A 25,181-nucleotide genomic window follows, 5' to 3' on the forward strand; every position below is an offset into this window, starting at 1 on the left:
GTGATTGGTCAAAGCGGAGGTGACATCATCGGTTGCCAGGCAGAGGGGGCTGGAGCGGGTTGAGAGGCGAAGGAGATGGTGCCCGGAGGGGGCGGGGTCTGGGCGGGGATGGGGGCGGGGCGATGCGGGGAGAGGGCGGGGCAGAGCGGGATGGGCGGGGGCTCGAAAGCGAAACCTTAACGGAGCTTTTGGGAGCTGAACTGGGAGCCCTGGTGTGGACTGGGGAGTGCCCCAGGCTGGACTGGGAGCCCTAGTGTGAACTGGTGAGTGCCCCAAGCTGGACTGGAGACATTGATGTGGACTGGGGAGCTGAGAGGGCTGAACTGGGAGCACCGTAGTCTAGACTGGGAGCACTGGTGTGGACTGTGGAGAGCCCCAGGCTCGACTGGGAGCACTGCTGGGGACTGGTGAGTGCCCTAAGCTGGACTGGAAACATTGATATGGACTAGAGAATGCCCCAGGCTGGACTAGGAAGTGCCCCAGGCTGAGCTGGGAGCACTGATGTGGGCTGGTGAGTGCCTTGTCTGGACTGAAGAGTGCTCCAGGCTGAACTGGGAGCACTGGTGTGGACTGGCAAGTGCCCCGAGCTGGACTGGGACCACTGGTGTGGACTGGAGAGTGCCCCAGGCTGAATTTGGAGCACTGGTGTGGACTGCTGAGCTCAGGGGTCTGAACTGGGAGCACTGGTGTGGACTGCTGAGCTCAGGGGGCCAGACTGGTAGCACCATAGTCTGGACTGGGAGAACTGGTGTGGACAGGGGAGCGCCCCAGGCTGGACTCAAGAGCGCCCCAGGCTGGACTGGGAACACTGGTGTGGCCTGGGTAGATGAGAGGGCTGGACTGGGAGCACTGGTGTGGACTGGTGAGTGCCCCAAGCTGGACTGGGAAGTGCCCCAGGCTGAACTGGGAGCGCTGGTGTGGACTGCTGAGCTCAGGGGGCCAGACTGGGAGCACTGTAGTCTAGACTGAGAGCACTGGTGTGCACAGGAGAGCGCCCCAGTCCTAACTGGTTTTAACTGGTGTCTCCACAGGCTGTTGCTCATTCCTCGTGAGCCCCACAGAGAGCACTGTCCATACCGGTCCCACCATGGCGCTGCCACCTGCCACTCTCCTGCCCGGCGTGCTGCTGGTGGCCGACGCCCTGGCACTGGTGTTACTGGTGCCGCTGGTGCCGCTGCTGGCGCCGCTGGGCGTGCTGGGCGTGTGGCTCGAGGCTGCCCTGCGCTTGCCCATCCTGGCCATGGCCACCCGGCTGCCAGCCCCTCGCCGTCCTTCCGGAGCCACCGCGGCCGCCGTCACGGCCGCCGCCACCCCCGCGGTGTTCGGAACCTTCCAGAGCCTCCTGGGGCCGCCCGGGGCCAGCCCGGGGCTGTTGGTGGCCGCGGCGCCCGCCTGGCTCGGGGTCACCCACGCCGCTGCCGCCCTGGCCGTGCTGGCCTGGCCCGCGCCCCCGGCCCCCGGCAGCATCCCCGAGACCCCCGGAGGCGTCCCCAAGGCCCCTGGCAGCATCCCCGAGACCCCCGGAGGCGTCCCCAAGGCTCCCGACAGCGTCCCCGAGACCCCCGGAGGCGTCCCCAAGGCTCCTGGCAGCGTCCGGCGCGCTCTGGCACTGACCTGGGAGCAGAGGAACGTCCTTGGAGCTGCTGTCCTCTGCCTTGTGCTGGCTGTCGTTGGTGGGTGACTGTCTTGGTTTAGGGCAAATTTGGGAGAAAACCTCCAAAAGGGGCCCCTCCAGAAAGCAAACCCACACAGCCCGTCCCCAAACCAGTTCAGGAAAGATTCCTCAGAGAGAAGTGGAAAGAACCTGTTTATTTAACAGACAAAGCACACAAAATGAACAATACCAGATGACAACACTCTTTCACCACTCTGAAAAAGATGACAAATTCACAAAGTCTCTCTTGGGGGTGGTCACTCTGTTCTCAGTCCCTCTGGTCCTGGGGCAGCTGCTGCAGCCACAAAGTGCAAACTCTCGGTGTTCCCAGGTCCTGGTCTGGAGCAGGCTCAAGTAGGTCGAAAAAAGGGAAAGGAGAAACAGTCGAGGGAAAAATTCAGACTGCTTAGCTAAACTAAATAATGAGCGGAAACAAAAGCAAGAGCGAAGCAAGAGCAAAGCAGAAGCAAGAGAAAAGCAAAAAGCCAAGCAAAAAGCAAAAGCAGCACCATGTACTGCCCGGTGTCTGTGTCCCGCCAGCCGTGGGGGAGCGGCTGATAACAAAACCAAAGCAAAACTTTCACTCTTCAGAGCCAGTCTTGAAGGCACAGAACATGATATCCAGCATAAACAGAACACACAGATGGGGATACAAACATCCTAACGTCACCTTAGGACGTTGACATGTGGTGACAGGCGTTGACACCCCCAATTTGGGCTCTGCAGCCCCAAATTGGGAACCCCCCAATCTGGGATACCCCACCAAATTGGATGCTGGCGCCTTAAAATTGAGTGTTGAGCTCCTAAATAGGCGATGACCACCCTAAAATAGAGTGATGACCCTCCTAAATTGTGAGTTGACCCCTTCAGTTGGGTGCTGACCCTGAAAAAATGGGGTGCTCACTTTCCAAAATGGGTTCTGACCCTGCAAACTTGACTGTTGGTCCCCCAAAATTGGGTGCTGACCATCAAACTAATGGTCTGATGCCCAATTATGGATGTTGACCTCTAAGACCTGGGATCTTAAGGTCCTGATCTCCTATGTTTAGGTTCTGATCCATAAAATTGTGTGCTGAACCCCCCCAGAATTGGTACTGACACTTTAAATTGGGTGTAAAATCCCTAAATTTTTCACGAAACCCCCCAAATTGGGTCCTGACTTCTCTAAATTGTCTCCTGCCCAAATTGTGTCCCGCCTTTCCAAAATTAGATCCCCGCTCCCCAGACCGGATCCTGCCCCCCACAAATCAGGGTCCCCCTGTGTCAGTGGTCTCACCCGTGGTGACGCAGCTTCGGTGACACCCAGGGGAGATGGCGGGGCCGTACACCACCGGGAAGGTGCTGGATGCCGTCGGAAGTGGGGATGGAGTCACCGCTGGAGCTGTCGGGATGGTGGCGGCTGCTGGAGCCACAAGGTGGGTTGGAGCATTCCCAGGGCCTGTCCCCGTGTCCCCAGCGTCCCCGATGTCACCGTGTTCCTGTGTCCCCACAGTGTGCTGTTTTCTGGCTGCTGGGGGTCTCTCTTCATGCTGTTGATGGCGAGTCTCCGTCAGAGCCTGAGCCTGCGGCTTTTTTCCCACCTGGTGCACCAAGACCTGGACTTCTTCCAGGAAACACCAGCAGGTAACGGGGTACGGCCCAGCCCAATCCCACCTGACCCATCCCACCTGTTCCATCCCATCCCAGCTAGTCTGTCAACCCAGTCCCATCCCCACCATCCCATTGATCCCATCCCATCCCATCCCATCTCATCCCATCCCATCCCATCCCATCCCATCCCATCCCATCCCATTAATCCCATCCCATTGATCCCATTCCATTGATCCCATTCCATTGATCCCATCCCATCCCATTGATTCCATCCCATCCCATTCCCACCATCCCATCCCATTGATTCCATCCCATCCCATCCCTCCCCATCCCATCCCATCCCATCCCATCCCATCCCATTCCCACCATCCCATCCCATCGATTCCATCCCATCCCATTCCCACCATCCCATCCCATTGATCCCATCCCATCCCATCCCACTGATCCCATCCCATTGATCCCATCCCATCCCATCCCATCCCATTCCCACCATCCCATCCCATTGATCCCATCCCATTGATCCCATCCCATCCCATCCCATCCCATCCCATCCCATCCCATCCCATCTGTCTGTTATCCCATCCCACGACTCCATCCCCATCATTCCCATTCCCACCATCCCATCCAATTCCATCCTATGCCATCTTCCTGGCTTCATTCTACTCCAGTGTTCCATCCTGTCCCCATCCCACTTTCCCATTCTAGCCACTGTTCTGTCCCCATTATTCTCACTCCCGTGCCTCCACCCTGTTGCGTATCCCCAGCTGCCTCACACCATCCCATCACCCCATCCCACCATTTCCTTTCCCACCATCCCATTTCCCCTGTCCCGCCCCATTCCACCCTGACCATCTCCACAGCCATTCCCATCATCCCATCCCACTGCTCCCCATTACATCATTCCCATCCCAAATGGGATCATCCATGATGGGATCATGGCCTCACCCACCACGATCCCAACCTCTTTTCCCACCCTGCAGCTGAGCTCCTGGCTCAGTTTTCCATGGAAGTGCCATGGGTGTTCAGGGCAGCACCGAGTGGAGCCAACCAGCTGCTGCGGAGCCTGGTGATGGCCCTGGTGGTGGGGGGGTTCATGGTGGGGCTGGCACCGGGGCTGGCACTGCTGGCACTGCTGGAGGTGCCCCTTGGAATCGCCACCCGCCGCATCCAGAGCACCCGCAAACAGGTCAGGAGTAGGAGGGAAAGAGTGGGAGGGGACTGAAGAAAGGTGGGAATGGTGGAGCTGGGATGGAGGCTAGGGGAATGGGATGGTGGGGATGGGATGGGATGGGATGGAGAATGGAAAGGAGGACGATGGAGGTGGAAATGGTGGGATGAAAGGGGATGATGACGAGGGGAATGGGATAATGGGGATGGGATGGAGAATGGAAAGGAGGACGATAAATGGTGGGATGAAAGGGGATAAAGACCAGGGGAGTGAGACGGTGGGAGTGCTGACATGAGGCTAGAACAAAATGGTCGAGATGGGACTGGTGTGGATGAGAAGAGAAGGATGAGATAAGGTGGTGGGTATGGGATGAGACAGTGGGGATGGGGATAGTGGGATTAGGAGAATGGATGGGAATGGTGAGGGTGAGAGAGAAGGGCGTGGGATGGCAGGAATGCAATAGTGGGGATGCAGTGGGTGTGGTGGGATGGGATGTGGATGGTGGGCCAGGAAGGTGACCTGGGAAAGTTGGAGATCCCCTGTTGCTGCCACAGGCCCTTCAGCGATCCATGCTGGAAGCATCCGCCCACACAGCCGCAGGGGTGCAGGAATCTGTTGCCGCCATCGAGACCATCCGAACCTTTTCAGCAGAGGAGGAGGAGGAGGAGCAGCACAGATGTAACCTGGCCAAGGAGCTGAGGCTGAAGGAGCAGATAGAGCTGGAGCTGGCAATCTTCGTCCTTGTCTACAGGGTCAGGGGGAACTGGGAATGGGAACAGCAGAGAATGGGGGATGCCAGGGTCAGGGATAAGGACACTGGGAATGAGAACACTGGGACCGGGAATGGGAAACCAGCGGCTGAGATGGGGCCACTCAGAGTACAATGGGGACACCAGGAATGGGGACAACAGAACAGGGACATTGACTTCAGGAACAGGCATGGCAGGAATGGGAATGGTGACATTAGAAACAGGATGGGGACACTGGGATAAAGGTTGGGAACATCAGTGTGGTGGTGTTTGCAGGTGCCCAGGATGAGAAAAGAGACAAAATTCTTGACTTCATGTTTCAGAAAGCTGATTTATTATTTTATGATATATATTATATTAAAAGAAAATTATATACTAAAGAAAGAGAAAGGAGACATTAGAAAGCTAGAAAGGAATGAATAATAAAATCTTGTGACTCACCAGAGAGTCTGACACAGCTGGACCTGTGATTGATCATCAAATAAAAACAACCACATGAGACCAATCAAAGATGCACCTGCTTCATTCCACAGCAGCAGATCATTATTGTTTACATTTAGTTTCTGAGGCCTCTCAGCTTCTCTGGAGAAAAATCCTGGTGAAAAGATTTTTCAGAAAATATGTCTGTGACACATCAGGATCAGGAATAGGGACATCAAGAGTGAGATGGAGACACCAGAACTGGAATGAGGACACCAGGAACAGAGATGAGGCCACCAGGAACAGAGATAAAGACACAAAGGAGTGGGATGGGGACAGGCAGAATGGGGACACCAAGAGTGGGTTGGGGGCAGATGGAATGGGGACGCCAGGAGTGGATTGTGGGCAGCAATATCCCTGTCCCACCTACAGGTGATCAAACTGGCCATCCGGGTCATGGTGCTCTTCAGGAGCCACCAGCAGCTCCGTGACGGATCCATCACTCCTGGGGTCCTCGTCACCTTCCTGCTGTACCAGGACAGAGTTGGTAGCCATATCCAGGTGATCCCATGGAATGCACGTGTTTGTCCATCCAACTGTGCTTCTGTCCATCCCAGTGCCACCCCCTTCCTTCTCCCCAGGTGCTGCTCTACGGCTTCAATGAATTCCTGACCAACGCAGCTGCTGGACAGAGGATCTGGGAATACCTGGATTGGAAACCCGCAGGGAATGTCGGGGGGACGCGGGAGCCCCCCGAGCTTCAGGGCCATGTCACTTTTCAGAAGGTCTCCTTCACATATCCTGGAAATCCAGAGCACCCTGTGCTGAAGGTGGGTCTGGCGGGAGGTGGGGTTTCCCAGGGGTGGGAATTTTGGCATCACCGGCTGTCACAATCCATCCTTACGAACGGGTTTCTTGATAGTTCATGGATTGATCTCAGGGTGCAAAAAAACCAATACGGCACAGGAGGTTTGCAGTAATAAAACAAATGCAGCTTTATTGAATGACCACAACAAAATGCAATAGAGGGATTAAGGGAGAGAAAAAGATAGAGCTAGAAAAGAGAGAGAGAGAAGGAGGGGGATATAGCTACCAAATGCAGAGACAAAATCCTTTGGTCCAGTCCAGTCGAGGATCCGCCTGTTACGTCGGGGAGATCTCAGGGTTGCAGTCCATCTGGACCCCAATTATACTCTTTTTTGATGGGGGAAGGGGAATGGATTTTGCAACCGAGTCAAAGGTAGTTTATTGTATCTTCAGGGAGGAAAGAATAATGTTTGGAAAAGGGGTACACACAGTCCATGTTCAGCAGTGGGCGTGAGCCATTGTTTTCGTGGTCCACTGCTCACACCTGCAACATCCATCTTGCTTTGGTTAGCTTGCCTCCCCTACACATCTCTCCCAGGTTGGGGGTCTCAGTCCCAGTCCTTGGAAAGAGTGTGGGGGGCCTTTTCACATGGGGGTTTCATGTCTTGGTCTTTGATGGAGAGGCTTCTTACATCTCAGTCCGTCTGTCACGGCAGTTGTAAGACGAGTGAGGGGTCTTTTGTGGGGGACCACCCAAAACTCAGGAGAAGTCCAGCCAGGCAAAGAGGGGACAGCTTCCAAGGCTACTGTTGCAAAAAGGCAAGGTGCCCCCTTCTTCTTCTCATTGGGCTCAGTGTAGCATATAGTAAATACACCTGTGGACAACAGCTTAACAATGCTCTCAGGTCTCGGGGCCTTGTTGGCATGTGACTTTCTCCTTCAGAACCAGAGATTTTAGACAGTGGGGACTCTTCAGTGGTCCCCCAATGATGATGGTGAGGCAGATGAGGAATATTTCAGACAGACTCTCACACCTGTCCCCATCCCACAGGACGTGAGCTTCGAGGTGCGCTCTGGGGAGGTGACGGTGCTGACGGGGCCCAATGGCAGCGGGAAGAGCACGGCCGTGGCGCTGCTGGAGCGGCTGCAGGATCCTGGCAGCGGGACGGTGCTGCTGGATGGGATCCCGCTGCCAGAGTATGAACACCAGTACCTGAACCGCAAGGTGGGACAGCAGAGACACTGGGAACACTGGGCATGGAATGGGGAAAATGGGGACAGGGGTCAGGGGACAATTGTGATGGTGTTCACAGGGGTTTTTGGATGAGGGAAGAGACAAGGATTTGACTCCATGCTTCAGAAGGCTTGATTTATTATTTTATGATATATATATTACATTAAAAGTATACTAAAGGAACAGAAGAAAGGATTTCATCAGAAGGCTAGCTAAGAATAGAATAGGAAAGAATGATAACAAAGGCTTGTGGGTTGGCTCTCTGTCTGCACCAGCTGGGTTGTGATTTGCCATTAATTACAAACATCCAACATGGGCCCATCACAGATGCACCTGTTGCATTCCACAGTAGCAGATAATCAATGTTTACATTTTGTTCCTGAGGCCTCTCAGCTTCTCAGGAGGAAAAATCCTAAGGAAAGGATTTTCCATAAAAGATGTCTGCAACAAACAATGAGATGGAACTGGGACCACAGGAGCATGGGAGCAGAAATGGGGATACTGGGAAGAGGATGGGGACATCAGGAATAGGGTGGGGACAACAAGAAATGGGATAGGAACATTGGGAAATGGGATGGGGATGACAGGAATCGGGATGGGAAAAGTGGGAAGTCAGGGGTGGGGACACTGGGGACACAGATGGGGAGAATGGGATCAGGGATGGACACTATGGGGACACCAAGGTGGGATGGGGTCATGGAACAGGAGTGGGGACACCAGGAGCCAAGACAGCGTCATAGGGCTTGGGGCTGGGGCAGGTGGTGCTGGTGGAGCAGGATCCCGTCCTGTTTTCTGGAACGATCCGTGAGAACATCCTGCTGGGGCTGGAGCACTGCAAAGAGTCAGAGCTGCGGGAGGCCGCCACTGCTGCTGGAGCCATGGAGTTCATCCAGGGGCTGGGACACTGGTGATAGCCAGGGGGATGGATGGGGCACCCCTGGGGCACATCCCCCTGATCCCAGGATCCTCTGGCAGTGATGGGAGAGCGGAGTGGGTGGCACATGGTGGGGTGTGCGGGGGATCCCTGAGGTCACATCCCACTGATCCCATGGGATTGCTCACGCAGGTCAGATCCCACTGATCCCATGGGATTGCTCACACAGTGGTGAGGGAGTGTGGGGGGTAGGGGAAAGGGGGGGAACCTCTCGTGCTGGGATCCCACTGATCCCAGGGTCCCCCCGCAGAGGTGGGGGAGTGTGGGGGGTGGGAGCAGAGGGGAGAACTCCAGGGCTGCACCCCACTGATCCCCTGTGGTCGCTCCCACAGAGGTGGGGGAGCACGGGGGGTGGCTGGCGGCGGGGGAGCGGCACCGTGTGGCCCTGGCCTGGGCTCTGCTCCAGTGTCCGGCCGTGCTCATCCTCGACGAGGCGCTGGATGATGGAGATGATGGAGCGGTGAGTGGGGTGGGATGGAGGGTGTTGGTGTGGATAGGGGTGCAGTTGGTGAAAATGGGGTATGATGGGATGGCTGGAATGGGATGGTGGGATGAGGTGGTGGCAATAAGGGATAATGATTGGCATGGAGTGGGAATGATGTGATGAAGACAGGGATTGGATGGGCTGGTGTGGGTCAACGAAGTGGAGAAATAGGACAGGATAGTAGGATGGGATAGAGACCAGGGGGGTAGGATGGCAGGAAAGTAGAATCAAAGGATGAAGACAAGGAGATACGATAGGGTGGGGTGGGATGGGGTGGGAATCAAGGGGATGGGAATGCTGGGATGAGGACAGAGATGGAGTGCAATGGGAAGGGTTGGAGTGGTAGGAGTAGTATGGGATGGGACGGTGGGAATGGGGATAGTGTGGGCAGGATGGCATAGTGGGCATGGGGATGGGATGGAGAACAAGGAGATGGGATGGTAAGAACAGGATGATAGGATTAGGGTGGGACTGAGAGTGGGGTGGGATTGGTTGGTCAGGACTGGGTGGGATCAGGTGGGACAGGGTAGGACTGAGTTGGATGGGCTGGCATGAGGGTTCTCTGATTGGATGGTTTGGGATGAGTGTTCTCTGAGCTGGATGGGTTGGGATGAGCGTTCTCTGAGCTGGATGGGTTGGGATGAGTGTTCTCCTAGCTGGATGGGTTGAGATGAGGGTTCTCTGAGCTGGATGGGTTGGGATGGGAGTTCTCTGAGCTGGATGGGTTGGGATGAGCTGGATGGGTTGGGATGAGCGTTCTCTGAGCTGGATGGGTTGGGATGAGCTGGATGGGTTGGGATGAGTGTTCTCTGAGCTGGATGGGTTGAGATGAGGGTTCTCTGAGCTGGATGGGTTGGGATGGGAGTTCTCTGAGCTGGATGGGTTGGGATGAGCTGGATGGGTTGGGATGAGCTGGATGGGTTGGGATGAGCGTTCTCTGAGCTGGATGGGTTGGGATGAGCATTCTCTGAGCTGGATGGGTTGGGATGAGCTGGATGGGTTGGGATGAGTGTTCTCTGAGCTGGACGGGTTGGGATGAGAGCATTCTCTGGCTGCAGGCACAGTGCTGGGTGCGCACTGGGCTGGCCAAGACCGTGCTGGTCGTGTCCCACCAGCTGCGGGTGCTGGACGGGGCCAATCGCCTGGTGCTGCTGGAGCGCGGGGCCGTGATGGAGACGGGAACACCAGCGGAGCTGCGGGAACGCCGCGGCGCCTACAGCCGCCTGCTCCTTGGAGGAGGCAGCACCGGGCAGCCCAAGGGCCCCGGGATGGGCAGCGAGAAGGGGGCTGCATCTGGCAGGGAATAAAAGGGAATCAGCCCCAGTGTCCCCATTCCCGGTGTTTGTGTCACCAGCCAGCTCCTGGTGTCCGCAGTCACAGTGTCCTGTGAATCCCTTCTCCCCACATCCTCAGGATCCCAACTCCCTGTGTCCCCCATGTCCCCACTGTGTCCCCCAGGTCTGCCCATTCCCTGGATGTGTGTGTATCCCCTGTATCCACCATGTCCCCATGATCCCTGGTCCCCATGTCTGCTCCTGGACATGGGGCACAGGGTGGGAAATCAATCCCAAGGAATGGATCTGGGCATGGGTGTCACGTCCTCATCTCACTCCTGCTGTGCTCACTCCAAGCTCCTGGTGTCCCCAGTCCTTTCCCAGTGTCCCCATCCCCAGTGTCTTTATCCCAGTTCCCAATGTCCCCTTTTCTATTCCTCATTCCCTGAGAGGAAGTGCTGGGCACTGGAGGATGGGACTGAGATTTATTGCCCAAACCAGGGTATTTATACATGAGAAATAAAACATTTTGAGCAACTGTAATTCTTGTGTTTAAAACATGGGAAAACATGAAGTCAGTCTGTTGGGAAGGGCTGCTGTGTGATGAGTGGGAACAGCAGGATGAGCTCTGCCAGCAATTTGTGGCTTTCTGCAGGGAGAGGGAAGGGGTTGGACCTGCACCATGGATCATTCAGCTGGTGATGAGAGTAAGAGTTGGTGTCACCCTGTCTCTGTCGCCATGGGTTGGATCTGGCTGAAGAGCCCACAGAGAGCAAGGATCCCACCAGATCCTACTGCATCCCTTGTACCCCAATCCTGCTCCACCAACACCACCTGATCTGTTTTGGAATCCTCTCAATCCTGTTCTGGAATCCCACTCCAATGCTGCCCCATCCATCCCACCTGATCCTGCTCTGGAATCCAGCCCAGATACACTTTAGAATTCTACCTGATCCTGATCTGGAATCATGCCCTGGTCTGGAATCCTGCCCTATATCCCTTCTGGAATCCCGCACAGATTCCCCTCTGTACCTGTGGTCACGCAATTGGTTTCTCTGCCTGTTTCTGCAGAATGAGAGGATCCATGAGATTCCAGCATGGATCACACACCAGGATTCACCTGCATGGAGGTGATCCAGAGCTGGATCTGCCTCCGTGTTAGGTGACATGTGGAGGGTGAGGGGCACAGGAGACAGACACCACTCACCCTGATGTTTGTATGGCAAGAGAGGGTTTTGTTTTCCACTCCCTCCTTTATATAGAGCATTTGAAAGACCTGGTCTGGATGCTGTCACTGGTTTGAACTCCGCACCCCTTTGGGTCCTGAGCCACTGAGATGCCTGCAGGCTTATGAGAGATCAAATTGGCCAAAGCTCTTGTCACTGAGCCCAGGGGCTGGCAAGGTGACACCAACATCTCACCCTTTCTTTTCTATAAATTTTGATTTGCATTATAGCTGCAGCATTTATGTCCAGGAACTGCTAGGGGAGAGCTCAGGTAAATATGCCCCAGGCATTAGGCTTATAGGTTACAGATTGCAACTTATTTGTAAAAAAAACAAACCATTTAAGCCTTGAAGAAAATAAAACAGTCTGTAAGAACAAGAATCATTCAACCCTTATTAAAGAAAGAAAAGCAAACACAAAAACTAGGAAACAATCTGTAGACAAGGAAAACAGTTTGTAAACAGGGGAATAATTTGTAAACAGATGAATCTTTATGTGAACTGCAGTCCCAGATTTCCATGAGGTTGTCACCAATCACTGATCACACGGCTCTGTGTCTGCTGAGGGTTTATCAGGAGGTGCTGTCAGGATGCAGTGCAGGCTGGATGCTTCTGGCAGGTACCCAATGTGTCCCACTGTCTGTTGGAACACATGAATGTCCCCAAGCCCAGGTAATGAGATCCCAGGGACCCCCCCATGTATTGGTAAGGAGGTCTCGTGCCATTCCCTTGGATTTGGGCAGCTGAACATCACACAATTGCATTGATAAGAAGTGATTTAGCATAACTGGGTTCTGGGATTTTCCTAAGACTGTTAAGTGATTTAATGTGTATAGAGCTTTAGCTATTCTACTCTGTGGGGTCTCACCACATACCTCCCTTTTGTTTATTAACTATACCTTTTCAGGCACCATGTGCTCTTTCCACTATTGCTTGTCCAGCTGGTAAATGAGGGATGCTGGTTTGGTGTGATACACCCCAGAGCTGTAGAAATTGCCTGGTTTCCTGGGAAGTGTAGCAGGCCCTTTATCAGTTTTGATGGTTTGAGGACTGCCCAAGGCTGCAAAAGCTGATTGCCAGTGTACCATGGCACCCAGTCCCCTTTCCCCTGTGTGTACTGTAGCCCATATTGCTGAGGAAAAGGTGCCAATTGAGACACAGGTGTGTTTTAAACGGCCAAAATCAGGGATGTGTGTGACATCAATTTGCCAGATTTGCAAAGCACACAGTCCATGAGGGTTCACTCTTATCTGCAATGGTGCAGCGTGACCTTGACAGCACAGATGCTAACAATATTACAAACCTCTGTGTTTGACAGCTGAAATTGCTGTTGTAAAGCTCAAGCATCTTGGTGGAAAAAACTGTGCAATGCCTTTGTTTGTGGAAGCACATCTGGCTGTGGTGCTGAATGGGTACCAGAAAAAGGTACCCGGACCGTCTGTAACTCTTTGTTTTTATTGTCTCATATTGTCTTAAATCCTAATTGTCCAAATTTTTATTACTCTAGTAATATTGCTATTTTTATAACCATTTTATTACTATTAAACTTCTAAAATTTTGAAAAACAAGTGATTGGCGTTTTTCACGCAGTGTCTGACACAACATCCCACGGACAGGGAGGTCACAGGATGTAAAAAACGCCAATCCTGTCACTGCTGTGTCCTGGCACTGCACCGAGGACATCCCCCAGCGTGATGGCCATGTCATCCCCAAGGGTATGACAGGGTGTCCCCAGTGTCACCAGCCACCCTCATCTGCTGTCCCTAAAGTGGCCATTCCCATCCCACCAGGGGTCATCTGCCTGATGAGCATCTACGGGACCCACCACAGCCCAGACCTCTGGCCCGAGCCTGAGGTAGGGCCACCCTATGAGGTGTCCCTTGAGGAAGCAAAGGGAGTCGACCACATCCTAACTGATTGGCATCGAACTCCGATTTATTGATCTAGCTTACACTCTTTTATAGTGGTGTTAATTAAGCTTATACATATTACAAAACCCGAGCTCATCATTGGTTGCAGATTACACACCAACCCCTCTTTGTTGCCAATACCTGTGGTTTTCTTGTTGAGACTAATACTTGTTTTTCTCATCCTGTTATTGACTTGTTATTAACTGTTCTCAAGGCCTCCATGTTTTCCACCATGTTTTTTCTCATCACTTCCTCAAGGACATGGTGTTTACTGTTGTTAAGGGAAAAGCCTGAGAACTTGCTGCGTACAGCTGCCTTTTATTTTTTAACCAGCTGTATATGTTCATGGCCTTTTTTCCTTCAAGCCACGTCTGAGCAAAATTCTCCAACAAATTCCCCGTTTTTCTTTTTTGCACAAGGAGGTTAGTCTGCCAGGTTTTTTCTATCATTCTACTGACCATATTTTGAATATAATTAAAAATAAAAGGTAAAATAAGCAGAAGCATTAAAAGCACATCTAATATCTCTACAGCATATGTCACAAGGTTCCTCAGCCATGGTCCAAGCAATGGCTTTTACCCCAAAGGGTTAAAACCACCCCCAACTGAGCCATAATGTCTTCCTTATCAGGCATTGCACGGTAGGTGGTAATTGGACCACTGAAAAGGAAAGCTGTTAGCTGTTTTTCATTCATGCGAACCCAGAGAGGAGGCGAACGGCTAGGGCTAATAATGCTGGAATCGACTCCAGTGTCCAACAAGCCTGAAAATGATCCTTTCTGTCCTTGAAATTCCACTTCCATCCTTTTCTTGGGTCTCTCAGAAAGGTTCAAAGCCAGTAAGGTAAGTCCTCCGGTGGATTCAAAACCATTTTCCCCCCTCTCTTGTCCTTTCATAGTCTGTAATCCCTTAGTCATTTGGCTCAAGTGGCACCAGCTGAGCAATTCTCAGTCCTTTGTTAATTTGGAGTGGTGGGAAAAGAGTATGCACCATAACATATAGTCCACATCAATGACGCCAGGCAAAACAAATAATCCCAATGCAGATGATCTTCCGAAAAGCAAAGCACCCACCGCGTGACCCTGTATAACAATAGGTCCGTGAATCCCTGTCGGGATCTTCCGTGGGTGCAGGGTCATCAGCATAACTTCTACGGCGGCTGCCGGTTCCAAGCCGAGGCTCCCTGTGGTGTCGGGTTGGAGACAGGAGAGGGTGCTGACGCTGCAGTGACGACTTCTGTTGGTGCGTGGTCACTGCGGTTCTGGCACCAACTAGGCGTTGAAGGCAGTGCTGCTGACGTTTGAAGAGGTCCAAGAGCAGCTAACACCTGATTTTGAGAGGTCTTTGCCTGTTCTTGTAAGCCTAGCCCTAACTGTGCTATGCATTCATTTACAAGCCCTTGCCAATGAGCATTGAATAACAATTGCTGAGGCTGAGTAAAGATCAATTTATCTATCTCATGACAATCATTCACCAAAAGAAGAAGACTGGCATCAAAAATATAATCTAACATCTGTTTGGCTGGCTCACTTTTCACTCCAAACTGACTAACAGTAGACCTCAGCTGAGACAGCAATTTCCACTCAAGAGCTGTAATAGTAGCCTGCATGCCCCCTCCCTCTTGCGGATTGAATACAACAGGACAAGCCAGCTGGGTAGCAGCGCTGATAAGCTCCCCATCCCCCTTTTTAATAGCGTCTCTGGCAAGCGCAGCCCAGGCCAATCTCCGCTCCCTTGCAATAGACCCTGCTAGGTCATTTTCCGCCCCAGGGATCAGCTCATTGATTTTTGGGAGATTATCGGGTGATCTTGGCCATAGTTCGTGTTGTTCAGGGAGTGTGGAAGCCTCAGAAGCGCTCTGTGTAGCCTGGCTTAAAGCAGAAGAGGGCAGCGAAGCAGGTAATAAGACCGTCCTCATTGCAGGGGCTACTGGTAATCCCCTATCCTGATCGTATCCCCTGTCCTGGTCGTAATCTTTATTACACCCATGAGCAGCGCTAGCCTGCTGGGCAGCCTCTTTCTCAGCCTGAAACTGCAGTAATTCATTGCGAACGACCCACCATAATTTACCTAACTTCTTGGCAGTTTTATCGCCCTCTAAAGTAGCCTCCCATAATAAATCACGGAATTTACGCCACTCCGTTAACTCGTGAACTGTATGGGGCTTAATAAAAATTCCCCTATCGTAGCCATAAGCCAAAAGCCCTGGTAAATCCTTTTGCAAATCTATCCCCTTAACCTGCCTTTTTTGTAAAAAGGCAGTAAATAAATCATATGCTGCTTGCCTTTTCATACCTAAAATCGTCAGCGCTGTTGCAGCCTCTTCAAGGTCCGTGCAGCACGTATCAGTCGGGCTCGCCTGTACGACACCCGAGGCACAAGGCGTCTCAGCTTCTTTTTTATCCGCTTTTTTTTTCCGTTCTCCGCATTTTCTGCCGTCCCGGCTGCTTCTCAGGACCTGAGCGTGTCTTCACTCCTCCGTGGTGCGTTGCTGTATCACAATCGGGTGTCACCATTTGAGGAAGCGTAGGGAGTCGACCACATCCTAATTGATCAGCATCGAACTCCAATTTATTGATCTAGCTTACACTCTTTTATAGTGGTGTTAATTAAGCTTATACATATTACAAAACCCGAGCTCATCATTGGTTGTAGATTACACACCAACCCCTCTTTGTTGCCAATACCTGTGGTTTTCTTGTTGAGACTAATACTTGTTTTTCTCATCCTGTTATTGACTTGTTATTAACTTTTCTCAAGGCCTCCATGTGTCTCTGCCACCACAGTGGTGACAGCTGTGTCCCCTCAGTGTGACTGTGTCGGTGTCACCCCAGGTGTTCAATCCTCTGAGGCTGTCCGGAGAACAGTAAGGGACAGTCCCCGCCGTCCTTCATCCCATTCTCTTCTGGCCCCAGGTATGTGCTGGAGTGGGGACAGGAGTGTCCCCAAGTGCCACCCCTGTCCCTGGCTGGGTTCACAGTGGGATGACAGTGACAGTGGGGACGTGGTGGCAGGAACTGCATCAGGCAGAGCTTTGCCATGGCTGAGATGAAGGTGGTAGTGGCATTGACACCGTCCCAGTTGGTGCTGCGGAGGGACAACGTGAGGTCACCCCCGCGCCGCCAGCCCGAGCTGATCCTGCGTGCCAACGATGGGCTCTGGCTGCTGCTGGAGCCACTGGCGGGAGTGGCCTGAGTGACACGGGTCACCAGGACATGGGGACATCCCACAAGGCGGGTGTCACAGCCAGGGGAAGAGCAGGGAACAAATGGTAGCATGAAAGGGACAGTATCATGGTGGTGGTGGGGATATGTTGTCCTTGGCCATGGGACACCTCATGGCATGGACATGTCAACCCATGGACTTGTCCCCTAGGCCACTTGTGTCGCCATCCATGGCCATGTCCCCCATGTCCTCATCCATGGCCATAGAGCCCCATGTCGCCATCTCTATCTGTGACACCCCCCCATGCCCAATATCGCCATCCACAGCCATGTTCACACCCATGTCCTTGTCCCCATCCCCATCCCCAACATGTCCCCACCCATGTCCCACAATGTCACCATCCGTGTGATATTTAAATGTCTTTATATTTACCCCAATGTTGGGTGAAGGGCAAAGAAAAATGAGAGAAAATAAAGGCCAAAATAAAAGCATTTATGTGTCCATGCTGGCCGAGGATCCATGTGCTTGGGTGGGTAGAAATGACCTGTTTTAAAAGAGGGATTTCCACTCCATTGTCTCCAAAATCCTGGTTTTTTGCCCCAGTCCATCACCATTTGGCTGTGGAAGATGCTGGTGGGCCAGAGAGAATTAGAATCATGGAATGATTCAGGTTGGAAAAGACCTCCAACACCATTTGGAATTCCTGGATGCCACCCGAAGCAATGATTGGATGCCAAAGGTCAGACTTTTTGGTGTCAAAAGTAAAAAAAATGTCCTGTCCCCTATGAAATTCTGATGTCAGTTTGCATCCCAATGGATTTTTCTCTGGCTGTGTCCAAGTGCCCAAGGGAAGCCAGGAAGATGTGGAGACCACCAGCCAGGTGTCTTCCCAACATGGATCACCAGGACCATGGATGACCAAGTCTCTGCCCAGCGAGGGTCACTGTGGACCATCCAGTGGGGGTCCCCAACGGGGGATGGAGTTGAAGCAGCGCTCAAAGCTCTTCCTGTCACTGTAGGACACAAAACAACACGAGCGCACACACTGCTGCTCTCAAGGGGGAGAAAAGGGAAGTTTATTTTCTGACTCCAACATTTAGAGTTTTCTAAAAGTGACTGGATTGGAGGGTGAAAGTGCCACCTCTCCAATGACACTGGACAAACCAACAGTCCATCAAATTTTTCTTCCAAAAAAGAATGCAAAACAATAAGTTATTTACAGAAAGTGTGTGAGAAAGTTTGCTACAAGAATGTAAACATCAGAAGGCTTAGAAAATCATAAAAAATCAAGGCCACACTCTTCCTGCACACAGGGCACTTGTAGGGCATCCCTTACTGCTGCCTCCCTTGGTGTTGGGTCACAGCAGAGTTCTGGGAGAAGCTCTTCCCACACTTAGGACACTGTCAGGGCCTCTCCCCAGTGTGGATCTGCTGGTGGGTGACAAAGGTGGAGTTTTTCTTCAAGCCCTTCCTGCAGTCAGGGCAGCAGAAGGGCCTCTATTCTGTGTGAATCTGCTGATGCTTGAGGAGACAGTATTGGCTCTGAAAAACCTCTCCCCACACTCAGAACACTCATAGGGCCTGTCCCCAGCACAGATCCTCTGGTGGGCAATCAGGCTGGAGTTCTAGCCGAAGCTCTTCCCACATTCTCCACACTTGTAAGGCCTCTCCCTGGAGTGGATCCTCTGGTACAGAATCAGCCCACTGCTCCTTCTGAAGCTTTTCCCACATTCCCTGCACTTGTAGGGCCTCTCCCCAGTGTGGATCCTCTGGTGGGCATTCAGATGGCAGCTCTGCCTAAAGCTTTTCCCACATTCCCTGCACTTGTAGGGCCTCTCCCCAGTGTGGATCCTCTGGTGCATAATCAGGCTGGAGTTCTCGATGAAGCTCTTCCCACACACTGAGCACGTGTAGGGGCATTCCCCAGTGTACACTGTCTGGTGGATGATCAGGCGAGAGCTGTCACGGAAGCCCTTCCCACATTCTCCACACACAAAGGGTCGTACCCCAGTGTGGATCATCTGGTGGAGTTTCAGGCTGGAGCTCCTCCTGACGCCTTTCCCACATTCTCCACATTGATAGGGCCGTTCATTGGTGTGGATCCTGATGCCGAATTTTGCCCCAAAAGGCGAGAATAACTGCCTAAGAGACTCAATTTAAGTCAGCATAGACAGGAGGGATTTTTTTACAACGCGTCGGAGAAATCACAAAGGGATTTCTAAGTATCTCGTAACAAAAGCAAGCCTTTTATACAGTTTTGATTATGAAGTTACATCATATCACATGCATAATCATGTTTTTGCATACATATTCATAAGAGGCGTGGTGTAGGCGGAGCGTGGGCGGAAACATCTCTTTTGAGGATCATTTCGGTGGTCGTTCCGGTTGCCTTCATCATGGACAGGGGTCACCTGATGAGTCTTCCTCCTTAAACTTTTGAACTCCTATCCAAATATGGCCAATTCCCGGTGTATTTGGCTTGGTCCCATGGCTTGGCAAGGTTATTAGGGTTAGTTGGCTCTGAACACGCTTAGCCCATCAGTTCCCCTATCCCTATCTCTCTTTCCTGTCACGGTGTTCCATGCCTTAGCCGATTTATTGCCCTATATGTTTCCTAAGTGCTAAGCTTTCTTCAAATGTTTCACATGCCATGTTTTAACTCATTATTTCTTGAAGGCTACCCGTTTAGGGGCTTCAATCCTCTGGTGGATGATCAGGTGGGAGCTGAACCTGAAGCTCTTCCCACATTCCCCACACTGATAGGGCCGTTCATTGGTGTGGATCCTCTGGTGGATGATCAGGTGGGAGCTGAACCTGAAGCTCTTCCCACATTCCCCACACTCATGGGGCCGTTCCCCGGTGTGCATCCTCTAGTGGATGATCAGGTGGTAGCTCGTGGGGAAACTCTTCCCACATTCCAAGCACTGGTGGGGCTTCTTGCCATCATCAAGCTGCTCATAGACCACCACCTCAGAGCTCTGGCCAGAGCTCCACCTGCCTTCCTGGCACAGGCTGGGTCCTTCCTCCTCAGAGCATCCTGGGCTGGGTTTGCAGCCCCTCCTCCTGTGGGATCTCCAGGGCTTTTCCTCCCCATTGCACTCCTGTGCCCTGCAGCCACTCAAAGTGGCCTCTGCCACGATGTTCTGCCATGGGGATTTGCCCTCCCTGGTCTCCATCCTCAGCTCCTGCTCTGGGGGAGGAAGGACAAGGAGAGGATGAGATTTGCATCTGTGCCACAGGGAAGGGGAAGGAGATCCCCCCAGTGCATCCCTGGCTGGACACCATCAGCAGCATCAGTCCTGCAGCCGGGGGCCATGTTGGGCAGGGAGATGGAGCAGGAGAGAGGGGGAAAGGGGAAGCAATGTCCTCCTCACCTGCCTGGGTGTCCTGGGGCATCTTCGGCTTCCTCGCAGCCTTCTTCTCTATCCAGATAAGGTTTGGGAATGGGAAATCCTGGTTTGCGGAAAAAACAAGATATGAGTGCATTGCCTTCGAAGGTCCCACTGATCAAGTCCATCTCTAGAATTCACCGGATGGCCAGAAATATCTTCAAAATCAAGGAGTCCAAAAACCTCTCCCAGGAGTTCCCTGTTTCCAGTGTCCTCACTTTGGGGTTATGGGGTCCCTATTCTCAGAGCTGCTGGGGGGCCCATGGGTCCTGGGAATTCCCCCTCTCCTGGGTCCTGCTTACACAGCCTGAGGGTCTTCTGTGGGTCCCAGGGATAATGGGCAAATTTATGATGCTCATATCCCCATTTGTCTGAAATAAGCTTTTCACCTTTAAGGCTGGTTCTGAGAACAAAGATGGAGGAAGAAGAAGCATGGAGTTTGTTTTCAGAACCTCTCTCACTCCTCCACATTCCGGCTCCTCTGTTGTCTGCGGACGGACAGACAGCGGGACAGAGCCCTCCTTTGCTTTTAGTTAGTTTTAGCTAGCAGAGGAAGAGAAGTTCCCTGGACTGTGGTTTTTGGTTTTCCTTTTCTTTGGACCTGTCTAAACCTGCTCTGTACTGAACACCCAGAAGAGCATCAGGTGCTCACACCTGTGCCCCACCGGGGCTGGGCCACGGCATTTCCAGCACCAGAGAGACTCATAAGAGACTCATAAGAGACTGATAAGTGACTGATAAGAGACTGAGCAAGCCAAGCTACAGCCCACAGAGGGACTTTGTGAGTTTGTCATCTCTTGGAGCAGCAAGCAGTTTTATTGTTTAATACTGTTAATTTTTGGGGTTGGTGAGTGCTTTGCCTGTTAAATAAACAGGTTTTTCCACTTCTCTCAAAGGAAATACTTTTCCAGAATCAGTTGGATGAGGGGCCGCTTGACTTTGGTCTTCTACAGGAAACACCTTTAGAGGTTTTTCTCCCAAAACTGCCCTAAACCAGGACATTGGCTTTGAAGGTCCCACTGGCCAAGTCCATCTCTAGAAGTCACCGGGTGTCTGGTGGCCAGAAATACCTCCAAAAACCAGGAATTCCAAAAACACTCTTCTAGGAGTTGCCCATTTCCAGTGTCCTGACTTTGAGGTTATGTGGGTCCCTCTTCTCAGAGCTCTGCTCTGGGGGGTCTCGGGCATTCCCCCCTCTCCCAGGTCCTGCTCAGGCATGCTGAGGGGGTTTTGGAGGTCTCAGAGCTCATCCTCCCCTGATTCTGTGGAAATTGTTTTTGTGATTCATGTCAATTGGCAATGGAATCAGCAAATCCTTCTATCCGCTGTGTCCAAAAGAGACACAAAGAAAAGTTTTGAAACTTTATGACCAAATAGCCAAATAAAGCATCAAAATCAAAGAAGTATAGTAGAGCAAAAGAGATGAGGTAGCAAGATAACTGATGCTTAGAATAAAATAGAGGAAGTTGGGGTAAAGCAAAGAGATATTGCAAAAAAGCAATTAAAATCTTATGTATAATAAGAAACTTGATGCACTTGACAAAATCATGTAGCAGACATCAGTCTAAGACCTCCCTCCAGACAACCACAACAAGGATAGAAATCAATGACCACCTGGAAAGATTATGAAATTGGTGCTCCCAGCTTTTTGATATTTGCTAATTTGGACTAACCAAGCACATTGGAAAATGCTTTGTAGGCTTAAAAACAGTATATATACTTTACCAAACTGTGTGTGCTGTGAGTGGAGCAGTGACTCTCCGGCCACCCAGCGCTGCTTGCTTGCATTAAAATAAAAGGTATAGAAGTAAAATTTGGATTGGCTATTGAAATTTTATATCAGGTGTTCCAGGGTCCCCTTTCTCCAGCATCCCTCCACTCCAGCCACTCAGCGCTTCCCCTGCTCCCCTTTGCACTCCTAAGAGATCCAAAAATATCCCCTCATCAAATGAATTAAAAACACCTCTCTCAGCGACACTGAAACATATTTGGGACTCGACTCCTGTGAAAAACGCCAATCACTTCTTTTTAAAATTTTAAAAGTTTAATAGTAATAAAATGATTATAAAAATAGTAATACAACTTGAGTAATAATAATTTGGACAATTTGAATTAGGACAATACGAGACAACAAGCAGAAAGAGTTATGGACATCCGGGTACCTTTTTCTGGGCAGCACAAGCCCAGAAAAGGACTCCCGCTAACAAAGGATTAACCCTTAAAAACAATAGCACGTTGCATATTCATACACCTCATACATGATGCATAAATTCCATTCAAACACAGGATTCTGTCTGGTCACCATCAACTTCTTCCTTCCAATCCTAACAGCCCCTTCGAGGCAGGATTCTGGCTGGTCAGTGTCAGCTTCTTCCTTCTAATCCTAACAGTGCCTTAGAGGCAGGGAGAAGTCCATTTCTTCTGGTAAGAGAGCAATAAATTCTTTTCTCTGAAAGATTTAGGTGTCCTGTGGCTGCTATCTGGTGCGAGTGCCTCATTCCTTTCTTTAAAAAAAACCCACTAACATAGTTCTTATTTTAACTACAAGAGTTACCTTTTAATTACAAGACTACATTTGTTATTAAAATGTTAATACAGCACTATTAATCAATACATCAAAATACATATGGTAAACGTGTAAAATGCATGCATTTTATGATTGGCTTTTCGCAAATATTCAAATGAATATTATATGTGTTGTGTTAGAAAGTAATGCTGTATTAATTCTCTTAAGTACCATGTTAAATATAGTTTTAGGTTATAAAAATTGTTAAAATAGAAACAATGCTATGTCGGATACTTTTTTAAAGAAAGGGCTTGCAGCAGGATAGCAGCCACAGGACACCTAAATTTTTCAGAGAAAGAGAATTTATTGCTTTCTTATCAGAAGAAACGAACTTCTTCCTGCCTCGAAGGGGCTGTTAGGATTAGAAGGAAGAAGTTGACCATGACCAGACAGAATCCTGTGTTTGAAAGGAATTTATGCATCATCTATGAGGTGTATGAATATGCAATGGCCTATTGTTTTTAAGGGTTAATCCTCTGTTAGCGGGGTCCTTTTTTGGGCTCGTGCTGCCCAGAAAAAGGTACCCGGACATCCGTAACTCTTTGTATTTCTTGTCTCATATTGTCCTAATTGAAATTGTCCAAATTATTATTACTCTAAATGTCTTACTATTTTAAGAACCATTTTGTTACTTATAAACTTTTAAAATTTTAAAAACAAGTGATTGGCGTTTTTCACACACCATAAGCACACGCACCTTTGGTTAAAACAATCCTTGTTTATTTCTAATACAATACCTGCTTGTAAGCCTTAAAACACAATGCAGAGCTCCATTCTTAAGCTTTAACCTTCCTAATATCTTGCTAGATAAACTTTCTGCAGCTTAGAGAGCTATTCAGACAAGCATTAATACACAGGCCAATGTTCTATTTGCCTTTGCTTTTTCTACAGTTTAAATAATTTTTCTGCTGACCAATCTCATGGCTGCTGCTTTAGCTCCAATCACAGTTCTGCTGTCTCTTGCAGCTTTCCCAAACCCCTCTGATTTTATGGATTCCCACAGTAAATATCTGCATAGACCCATATAATATACACTTTTCACAACTCCGGAATCGGCAAGGTCCAAACCCCAGCAAAATCCCCCTCTCCCCCCCAAAAACCCTCCCGGAGCTGCCGCTTCCCCTCGGCGCTCACCTGCGGGACGCGGGGCAATGCGATGCTGCCGGGCCCAGCCGAGCTGCGGGCTCGCCGTGGAACCCCGCAATGCTCCTTCCCCGGCTGCTGCTCCTCCTCGGGCTGCTCCCTCCGTGCTGCTCCTGTTCCTGCTCCTCCCCTTCCCCTCTCCCTCCCCTTCCTCCCGCTCCAAGGCCGGATCCCCCTTTCGCACCCCCTCTGCCCCACGGCCGCAGCAGCGCCGGCTCTGGGGTGTTGGGGGAGATGAAACAGGAAAGCCTTACAAATATGATTGTCTGGCAAAAGATTTTGAGAATATGGAAACTATAAGCGAGATTGAAATGAAAGCAAGCTTTGAGATCCCTTAGTTACTGAACAACGGGAAAACAACGGTGTGGCCACTGAAAGTAATCCCCTTTTGATGGAACAATTCCTTCTGCTTGCAGGCAGGTCCCAGGGTCAGAGCAGCCCCTACTGTAGGGGTCCAAAGAGGAGTTTTTAGGGTTTAAAATGTAGCACAGGATGGTAATGTAGTGATTCTTATAGGCGGTATGGAAATGCTATAGGATTTGTATATTGTACTAGATTGTTTAAGTGAGAATCAGAATATTCAACACAGAAGAAGATTTATTGTATTGTAACGGGAACTTCGCTCTCTTAGCTCTTACCTCTCTTACTCTTGCTCTTACCTCTTGTCTCAGCTCTTGCCTTTGATGCTCTTACCCCTTTTACTCTCTTATGCTTTTACTCTCTTACCCTGTCATCCTCTCTACCCCTCTCTTCTCTTGGGCCTGCTCTGAGCTGTGGCTGCAGCTCCAAGCAGGGCCCTGCACCCAGGCCCTTTGCAATAAACCCCAAATCCCAGCAGGACCCCTGCACCCAGGCCCTTTGCAATAAACCCCAAATCCCAGCAGGACCCCTGCACCCGGGCCCTTTGCAATAAACCCCAAATCCCAGCAGGGCCCCTGCACCCAGGCCCTTTGCAATAAACCCCAAATCCCAGCAGGGCCCTGCACCCAGGCCCTTTGCACTAAACCCCAAGTTCCACGACCTGGCTGCAGTGATCTCTCATCTCCGTCCGTCCTGACCGTGCCACCCCCATCAATCCTACACTGGGGCAGGGGGAGAAACCCTCAGAGCCCCCAGTGATGGGCAGGGGGCTCAGGGCTCGGGGATTAAGATGTACTTGTAGTTTTCTTGTTATGTCTAGGCTCTGAAGCAGGGTTTGTCATTGTTGTGAAACCAAGATTTGTCAGGACCCAGGACATCCCTCTGGCTGTCTGGAGCAGCCAAGACCCGTGCCAGGGGGCTCAGAGACCCTGTCACAGAGCCCAAAATGCCCCTGTGGTTTTGATTATGACCCATGGAGCAAATTACCAATCTGGTATGAAGATCAGCAAGCCACAACATTTTAGGTAGCATATTAGTGAAGTTATTATGGGATGGAAAAGTAGATTTTAGGGTTTTTGGTATGGGGGTTCAGGAGGCAAGATGGAGGGA

At 51.1% G+C, this 25,181-nt stretch overlaps 1 pseudogene; it reads left to right on the plus strand.

Moving 5' to 3' along the window:
• The first annotated feature begins 1,087 nt into the window (after nt 1-1,087).
• On the plus strand, nt 1,088-10,347 carry LOC128949288 (antigen peptide transporter 2-like; annotated as a pseudogene).
• Nucleotides 10,348-25,181: the final 14,834 nt, after the last annotated feature.

The sequence above is a fragment of the Melozone crissalis genome, unplaced genomic scaffold (assembly GCF_028551555.1).
Source record: "Melozone crissalis strain CALT ecotype California unplaced genomic scaffold, PUWL_Pcris_2 ptg000218l_1, whole genome shotgun sequence".
NCBI classification, from domain to species: Eukaryota; Metazoa; Chordata; class Aves; order Passeriformes; family Passerellidae; genus Melozone; species Melozone crissalis.